Here is an 8,295-nt window from a genome sequence, read left to right as displayed (position 1 = left end):
ACCTTTACTGATGAATATTCATTTTTAATGTTAGCAAGAGTAGCTCAGTTGGAAGATTGTTAGACTGAAGATTTGAAAGTCACACGTGTTTTATCCACGTTCAACGCACCTAATACAAGTTTATTATCTGACTATACAATCTAAAAACATAACTTGCTTATTCAATCTAAAATTAGTGATTATTTCTTTTTTATACATAATGAATTAATGGAAATACCTTTAATTATGAATTTTCATTTTTAATATTAGCGGGGATAGCTCTGTTGGGAGAGCGTCAGGCTAAAGATTTGAAGGTCACGTGTTTGATCTCCACGTTCACCGCACCTAATTCTAGTTGCATAACTCGACTATTCAATCTAAAATTAGTCATTATTCCTTTCTGAAATCTCAATGAATTATCCGAAATACCTAACGTGTTCTAGTTCACCGCACCTTATACAAGTTGGATAACTTGAATATCTTATTAAAAATTAGTGATTATTTCTATTTAAAATTTCAATGAATTAGCGAAAATACCTTTATTGATGAATTTTCATTTTTAATGTTAGTATGGATAGCTCAGTTGAGAGAGCGTTAGATTGAAGATCTGAAGGTCTCGTGCTCGATCCATGTTAACCACACATGGTTCACGTTGCACAACAATTTGACTATTCAATCTAAAATTAGTGATCATTTCTTTCTAAAATTTCAATTAATTGGCGGAAATATCTTTACTTAAAAACATTCATTTTTAATGTTAGCGAGGATACCTCAGTTTGGAGAGCGTCAGATTTAAGATTTGAAGGTCACTTGTTCAATCTCCACGTTCACCGCACCTGTTTCTATTTGCATAACCTGACTATTCAATAAAAAATTAGTCATTATTTCTTTTGAATCAGCGAAAATATCTTTACTGATGAATTTTCATTTTTGATGATTGCGGGGATAGCTCAGTTGGGAGAGCGTCAGACTGAAGATCTGAAGGTCACGTGTTCAATCCACGTTCACCGCACTTGGTTCATGGCACCTTATAGTTTAGTTGATTATTATTTCTTAATTAGTGGAAATAGCTTTACTTATTTGGTTCATGGCACCTTATAGTTTAGTTGATTATTATTTCTTAATTAGTGGAAATAGCTTTACTTATGAATTTTTATTTTTAATGAATTTTTATTTTTAATGTTAGCAGGGATAGCTTAGTTGGGAGAGTGTTAAACTAAAGATTTGTAATGAATTTTTATTTTTAATGTTAGCAGGGATAGCTTAGTTGGGAGAGTGTTAAACTAAAGATTTGAAATGAATTTTTATTTTTAATGTTAGCAGGGATAGCTTAGTTGGGAGAGTGTTAAACTAAAGATTTGAAGGTCACGTGTTTATTTAATGTTAGCAGGGATAGCTTAGTTGGGAGAGTGTTAAACTAAAGATTTGAAGGTCACGTGTTTAATCTCCACGTTCAGGGATAGCTTAGTTGGGAGAGTGTTAAACTAAAGATTTGAAGGTCACGTGTTTAATCTCCACGTTCACCGCACTTTTTTCCATTCGCATAAGCTGACTATTCAATAAAAAAATTAGTATGAATTAACGTAAATACCTCATTGGTTGCATAAGTTGATTAAGTTGCATAACTTTATTGGTTGCATAAGTTGATTAAGTTGCATAACTTTATTTAATCTAAAATTAGTGATTATTCCTTTTTAAAATATAATGAATTAGCAGAAATACCTTCACTTATGATTTTTTTCTTCTTCAGAATTAGTGATTATTCCTTTTTAAAATATAATGAATTAGCAGAAATACCTTTACTTATGATTTTTTTCTTCTTCAAATATTAGCGAAGATAACTCAGTTTTGAGTGTCAAACTGAAAATCTAAAGGTCACGTGTTCGATCCATGATCACCGCACCTGATTCACGTCACATAACTTGACTCCTGACTATTTAATTTAAAATTAGTTGGGAGAGCGTCACTATAGATCCGTTCACAGCATCTGACTATTCACGTCACATTTTAATGTTAGCTTGGATAGTTGAATTGGGAGTGGGAGTGGATTCCTAATTCTTTATTTGACTATAAATGCTCCATAAGACATTTAGTAAAATGACTCATTTTATTGCATGGAACAATAAAATTGATGTTCCCGTAGAATTGTCAATACATTCTACTTTCAATGTTGCTAAATTGAGTCCTTTTGATGTAGGTGATGATTTTTCTGATTCGAGGACGAATCCTGAAGAGGGAGATGTTGATAAGAATCACTGTGTACATTCTACTTTCAATGTTCCTGTAACAACAGAAGAAATAAAATAAAATAGTAATAATAATAATAATAATAAATAAATAAATAAATAAATAATAAAAATATATATATATAAAAAAAACATTTGCTAACCGATCCCTACTCCTTTCAATCTCTCACTACTCCTTCCCTAAAAATAAATCTGGCAATTAATCAGGAATTCTTTTCTGTAATGATTTACCCAGAATTTCTTTGTTACTACCTAAACAAATAGAAAAAAACAAAAAACAAAAAGTTTAAGCAGATTTAGTTTGTGCTGAGGAGATACGTCATTTGAAGAGGTCAGTAGTGACATGTTAAATCTTCCTCTTATTTTATTAAGTAATATTAATTTGGTTACAATTATTTTGTTTTGAATTAGAGATTAAAGGAAAATAATTTTGTATGAGTTTTAGGAAATCACAACCAATTATATTTTAGATCTCATGAATTGTTTAGATCTCTGAATTGTTACAATGATTTAGGTTGTCAATAATTTTATAGACAAAGGAAATAAGAAAAAAAATGGTTAGGTTATGATATGGTACATTGTATGCTAGATTATTGTGCTTAAGTAAGAAAGGGCTAGGGATTTATTTGATAACTTCTCGTGGATTGTAGCCTAAGATATTCGCTACCAAAGTTCATCCAAAATCTGATTTATCGCTGGAGATAAAACAAAGGATTTCTTATTGGGTAGCCGATTCTAGGGGTTTCAAGGCCCTATTTCTTCATTGAACCCCTTCCATATCCTATCTTCAGGCTAAAGGAATTAGTTTGGAGGAACGTCTTTGAGTGTAGGACCTTAATTTCCAAAAATCGTTCTCGGTATGCAACTCACTCGAAACACCAGATTTTCGATCTCGCGGGTAGCTTATTCTACGTCGTCTCAGCTCTCGATTCCTTCATCAAGTTTACTCAACTTCTTCCTCTGAAGCTAGAGGAATCCTTAATTTGAAGGAAAAGAGATCATAGATAGGAATTTTGACTCTTATCCCCAATTTAATTTTGAAACCTATTTCCTTCAATTTGGCACGCTCTCGAGGTTATTTTTCTTTGTGGTCTTCTATGGAAGCATTCCTTGGAGGTGTGGAAACTGATTGGAATCATTCTTGCTCGACGAGTCATCATGTATCCTCGGATTGAATTTTCAAGTTTTTATTGAAGTTCTTCAATGGCAGATTGAATTGGGGGAATGGTTTCTTGGCACTTTCAGCACTCTATTCCTTCATAGAACTTGTGGGTAATCTTGTTCAGAAACTGTAGGAATAAGTTTGAAGAGAAATGGTGGAGGATTGCTCTCGAATTTGGAAGAAATCTGAGAGTAGGAGACCCATAATCTAAACGCTTATTGCCTTTAATTGATGGATCGACCTTTCTCGATTCTTATTTCGTATTGTTGCTCCTACTTCCGACCTTATAGGAGGATCTTAAACTGACATTGAGAGTTCCAGAATCATCGTTATTTAGAGATCGAACTTTCTGGATAATTTTTTGGAGATATCAACTCCAATCATAGCCTTACCGACCTCGGCTTTGAATACTAGTCGTTGGATGTGATGACCCGTGCGTGTTCGTTTTAGATCATATCAAATTTTGGAGGAGATCCGACGGTTGAGATTTTAGTTCGAAATATTTTGCTCGGATGGTCACGGTAGATGCTTTGATTCAAATTAGAGTGGCATTTCTGTAATTATCCATTCTTCCAGGGGTATTTTGGTAATTTGCCACTTTTTAAATATTTTATTATTATTTTTCTCAAAAAAATCCATAATTTTTCTAAAAATTTCTCTTCCCTTTTTTATCATTTTCCCCTTTTTTTGAATCTTGAGATTCCTTCTAGATAAGGAATTAAAAATCCGGAAAGATTCTTGATAATTGATAAAATGACTTTTTTGCCCTTTTGATTTACTTTTTTCTTTCAAATCCTTTTCGAAAGGCCTTTAACTCCTTGAAATCACTTGTTAGGGTACACGAGTGACTTGACTAAGTACTTTGTTCTTGCTTAATCCTTTAATTTTTTTCCTTTCGGTCTTTCCGAGTGACTTATTCTTATGGGAGATAATTTCCTTCATTTTTGGGTGTTACATATACATACTCGTTACAAACACAAAATAAGAAGCAGACTCAAAAGAAGAACAAAAAATACTAGATTAAAAACAGAGGTTAGTCCATGGCCCACACTCCAAAGGTCGCTCTCATCCATGACCAACTCTTAGTTACTTGAAAAAAAATGATAAACATGGAGTGAGTAGAACTTAGTAAGTAGCATACTAGTAGGTTCTTAATCGCGACCTTAAGCTAGGATATTACTTCTTGTTATGTTTTCAGGATCTTATACTAATCTTGAAAACCTTCCCCTAGAATAACCTTCAATTTTCTCCCCATGAACACAATTTTCTCCCCATCTCTCTTTTTTTTAAACATCTTTGAAAGTTAAAGAGTAGTTTTGAAGTTTTTTTCTTTTTTTTTTTTTTGAAAATTCAACCGTATTTTTTTTATAAAAAAATTATGAGTATTTTTTTTTAGATAAAGTGCAAAGTTCAATGGTATTGTTATTAATTTAGATTATAATTAAAAAAAATACAAATTTTTGTGGATTAAGTTAATATTAATTTTATTAAAATACATAACACCACATCAAAATTAATTTATTCGGACTAAAATTAAAACTAAAAAATCAATTTATTTTAAACTAAAAAATTAATTTATTTTAAAACTAAAAAGTATTTAAGGATTTTATTTCTTAGACCTATCTTTCTAAATTATGGATTTTATTTCTCTATACTTAAAGCACAAAATTGAAGTTGTTAGTTAGTCAATTATAATATTTGACAGGCTAGTTTTTAAACTACTTTAAATGGGTGTAAAGAAAGCATGGGAATAACTTAGTGTCACTAATCTGACACGTGTTGAGCATGTACTGAACACTTGTTAATACAATGGATACATTACAAATTTATAATCCATCGTATCAGACACTTGACTTTGAATATATTTTGAGAGTGAAACGTACATTAAGCTTTTTTGAAGTATACAAATATATAAACTTATTTATATGAATTTATCTCCAATATAAAATTGATAATTTTTTTGAAATAATTCTTTTTAATTAACGTATCATTGTCACATCAGTGTTCAAGTTTTTTAAGAATGACATGTTACTGTTACGAACAGAAAAAGAAAACTGTAAAGATCCTAAGAATTGGGAGAAATCTCTCATCCAATTGAAGAACGACTAAATCAAATCTAATTCAAATAACTAGATCAAATCTAATCCAAATAACTCAATCAAATCTAATCCTAACAATCCCTCCCTTAAATTGAACACGAATAGTAATCAGTTTATATCTACGACTTCATACAAAACTTCCACCAGGTAACTACATCAATTCTCATGTTCCATTTCTGTTTATTTCTCCAGATTCATGGCTTGCCTCCATTTCTCACTCTTCAATGCTTCTTAAAAGTTTACAAAGTTTGCAGGTTCAATAGGGGTAAACATGGCTGAGCTTCATCATCTTCTTTACAAAAAAACTTCTCCTATTGCATAGTTTCTCATCCAGACTGGTGGTCTCTTATTCCTCGCCTTATTCGAGCTAGGAGAGCTTGCTTCAGCCAAAGAGCAATATAAATTATTTTTCTCTGCAGTATTTCATCTGCTGCTTCTGTATCATTATTTTCATCTGACGCTTCTATATCATTATTTTCATCTACCGCTTCTATATCATTATTTTCATCTGCCGCTTCTATATCGTTATTTTAATTTGCAGCTTATATATCATAGAGTCTGTAAGCTTTTGACTATTCACTAACTCTGAGCAAAACATAACTCAAACTCTTATCATCTAGCCTAGTTCTCTGAGTTGTCTCCTCTTTTTGTCTCTGAATCAACTGGAGCTCACAATATTGTTCTTCTTCCTTCGGCTGCAGCTCCAGAACTAATCGTCGCTGTGCTTTTTCTACCCTTCTTCTATTCTCTTCCAGCATTTTATCTAGCTCTTCTCTCTCTTTTCGTGCTTGTTCTTCTTTTTGTCTTGTAGCAGTAAGAGCGGCTTCTTTCTCTTTCTCAAGCCTTTCTTCAACTTCTTCTGAATTAATTAGTTCTTCCATCCTCCTAGCTGCATCTTCTTCTAACTTCTTCAACTCTGCTTCACGCCTTTTCTTCTCTTCTTCCTCTTTCTTAAGCTTCTCTATGGAATGATTCCGATCAGTGGATGCACAACTAGGACTAGAACTGAAGGATTTGGGGAAAGGAGATAACGAGGAAGACCTACTTCTGCGTTGGCGGCTGAGGGAACTTGAACGGCTGCTTCTCCTGGAATGGGTAGTGGAATGATAGGGGGAAGGACTTGGGTCCCTTCTGCTTCTCTGACTATGGCGATAAGAATTGGAGCGGTGAGTTTATGACAGAGACCTTGAACCACTTCTCCCCATAAGTTTCAATTGAGTTTGAGTGGCTGCTACAGGCTGAGATATAGCATGCAATACGAACATTCGATTCAAAGACATCTTTGTCTCCATGATTAAGTCTCTCTCAGGATGAAACACCTTGCATGTTCCATTTTGAAACAAAAAGGTAACCTCTTTGCTTGCAATTTACCACTACTCAACAAATTGTTCCTCAGGTCTGGCACATAGAACACTCCTGTTATTATCATTATGATTCCATTCACTTCCAGCTGTAAATTACCCTTTCCGGTTACAACCATGCTTGAAATTCTCAATGAAAATGTCCTAGCTTGTGACAGTTATCGCACTCCACTATGGCCTTGTTGAAGGTTTGTCTGCCTCGTCCCCTTCCTCTGCCTCTAAAGCTTCCACGACCTTGACTCCTTCCTCCAGCAGACTGCACAAGTGGACTCTCTATCGACATACTTTTATTATGACACACTTAGAAGATTGTTGCTTCTAGTTTTAACTAGTTTAGGGCATGGCTCTGATACCAAACTGTTAGGAACAGAAAAAGAAAATTGGAAAGATCAGAAGAATTGGGAGAAATCTCTCATACAATTGAAGAATGACTAAATCAAATCTAATTCAAATAACTAGATCAAATCTAATCCAAATAACTCAATCAAATCTAATCCTAACAGTTACCATATCTATTTGGTATCATATTTATGTCTCGTATTTATATCTCATTTTTTTTTTTGTGACTCTAAGATATTTTGCTTTTATAAATAAATATCTTCACGAAAATAAGTTTAATTTATTTTGAGATGGAGAATAAAAATTTACACTTTTGATACTTGGGACTTTGATTCCTCTTAGTGTGAAGCTTGCATCTTGCAATTACTTGGGTAAAGAATGTGTTTCACTTAAAATTCACCCAAGAGAAAATAATCAAATAACGAACCATATTTGAGAGAGGAAAACATGGCATGAATGACATCTTCTTGAATCTTTGATTTGTTCTCCTAAATGTATATAAAAAAAATCTTATATATTTTTAGATATAATTTAAGATTACTTATTTAATAAAACTTCATCCAAACTTCTACTCATAAATTTAATTATTATTTGTATACAATTGTTAATATGTAAGAAAATACACGTACAAAATGTTTATACTATTGGTAGTACACTAGTCTCGGTTGTTTGACTAAAACAATGCAACCATTGTCCAAACTTTAGAAGCTATTGGTCAGATATTGCAATTGTGAAGAAGTTACGTCATATGCATGGGACGCTACCGCCATCCTACAAATTCCCTCCCTTACAATAAGTACCAGCTACCGCCATCCTACAAATTCCCTTACAATAAGTACTAGATTGCTTTCTTTACTTAAATAAGTCCTCTCTCTATGTGCTTGTTAGATTGTAGCAGTATAACTACTAGTATTTGATCCCCGTACCTCTTCGCATGCTAAGCGAGCGCTCTACAATCTGAGCTACATCCCCTCAATTTTTGCATCACAAAACCCTAAATTTCCGGTCATCTTTAATAGTGAAAATGAAGAAATATTGCTACCCAACATGTCATGAATAGGGAAAAATTGAAAAGAAATAATATATTTAATAATAAATAGTTTTATTTT

General features: G+C 32.9%; 1 non-coding gene across 1 annotated transcript; it reads left to right on the top strand.

Moving 5' to 3' along the window:
* Window positions 1–918: 918 nt before the first annotated feature.
* On the top strand, window positions 919–991 carry TRNAF-GAA. Its single transcript has one exon. It is a non-coding gene; the product is annotated as a tRNA-Phe (tRNA).
* Window positions 992–8,295: the final 7,304 nt, after the last annotated feature.

The sequence above is a fragment of the Cucurbita moschata genome, unplaced genomic scaffold (assembly GCF_002738365.1).
Source record: "Cucurbita moschata cultivar Rifu unplaced genomic scaffold, Cmos_1.0 Cmo_Scf00141, whole genome shotgun sequence".
NCBI classification, from domain to species: Eukaryota; Viridiplantae; Streptophyta; class Magnoliopsida; order Cucurbitales; family Cucurbitaceae; genus Cucurbita; species Cucurbita moschata.
The sequence above is the reverse complement of the archived record's forward strand: the minus strand, read 5'-3'. Positions and strand labels throughout refer to the sequence as shown.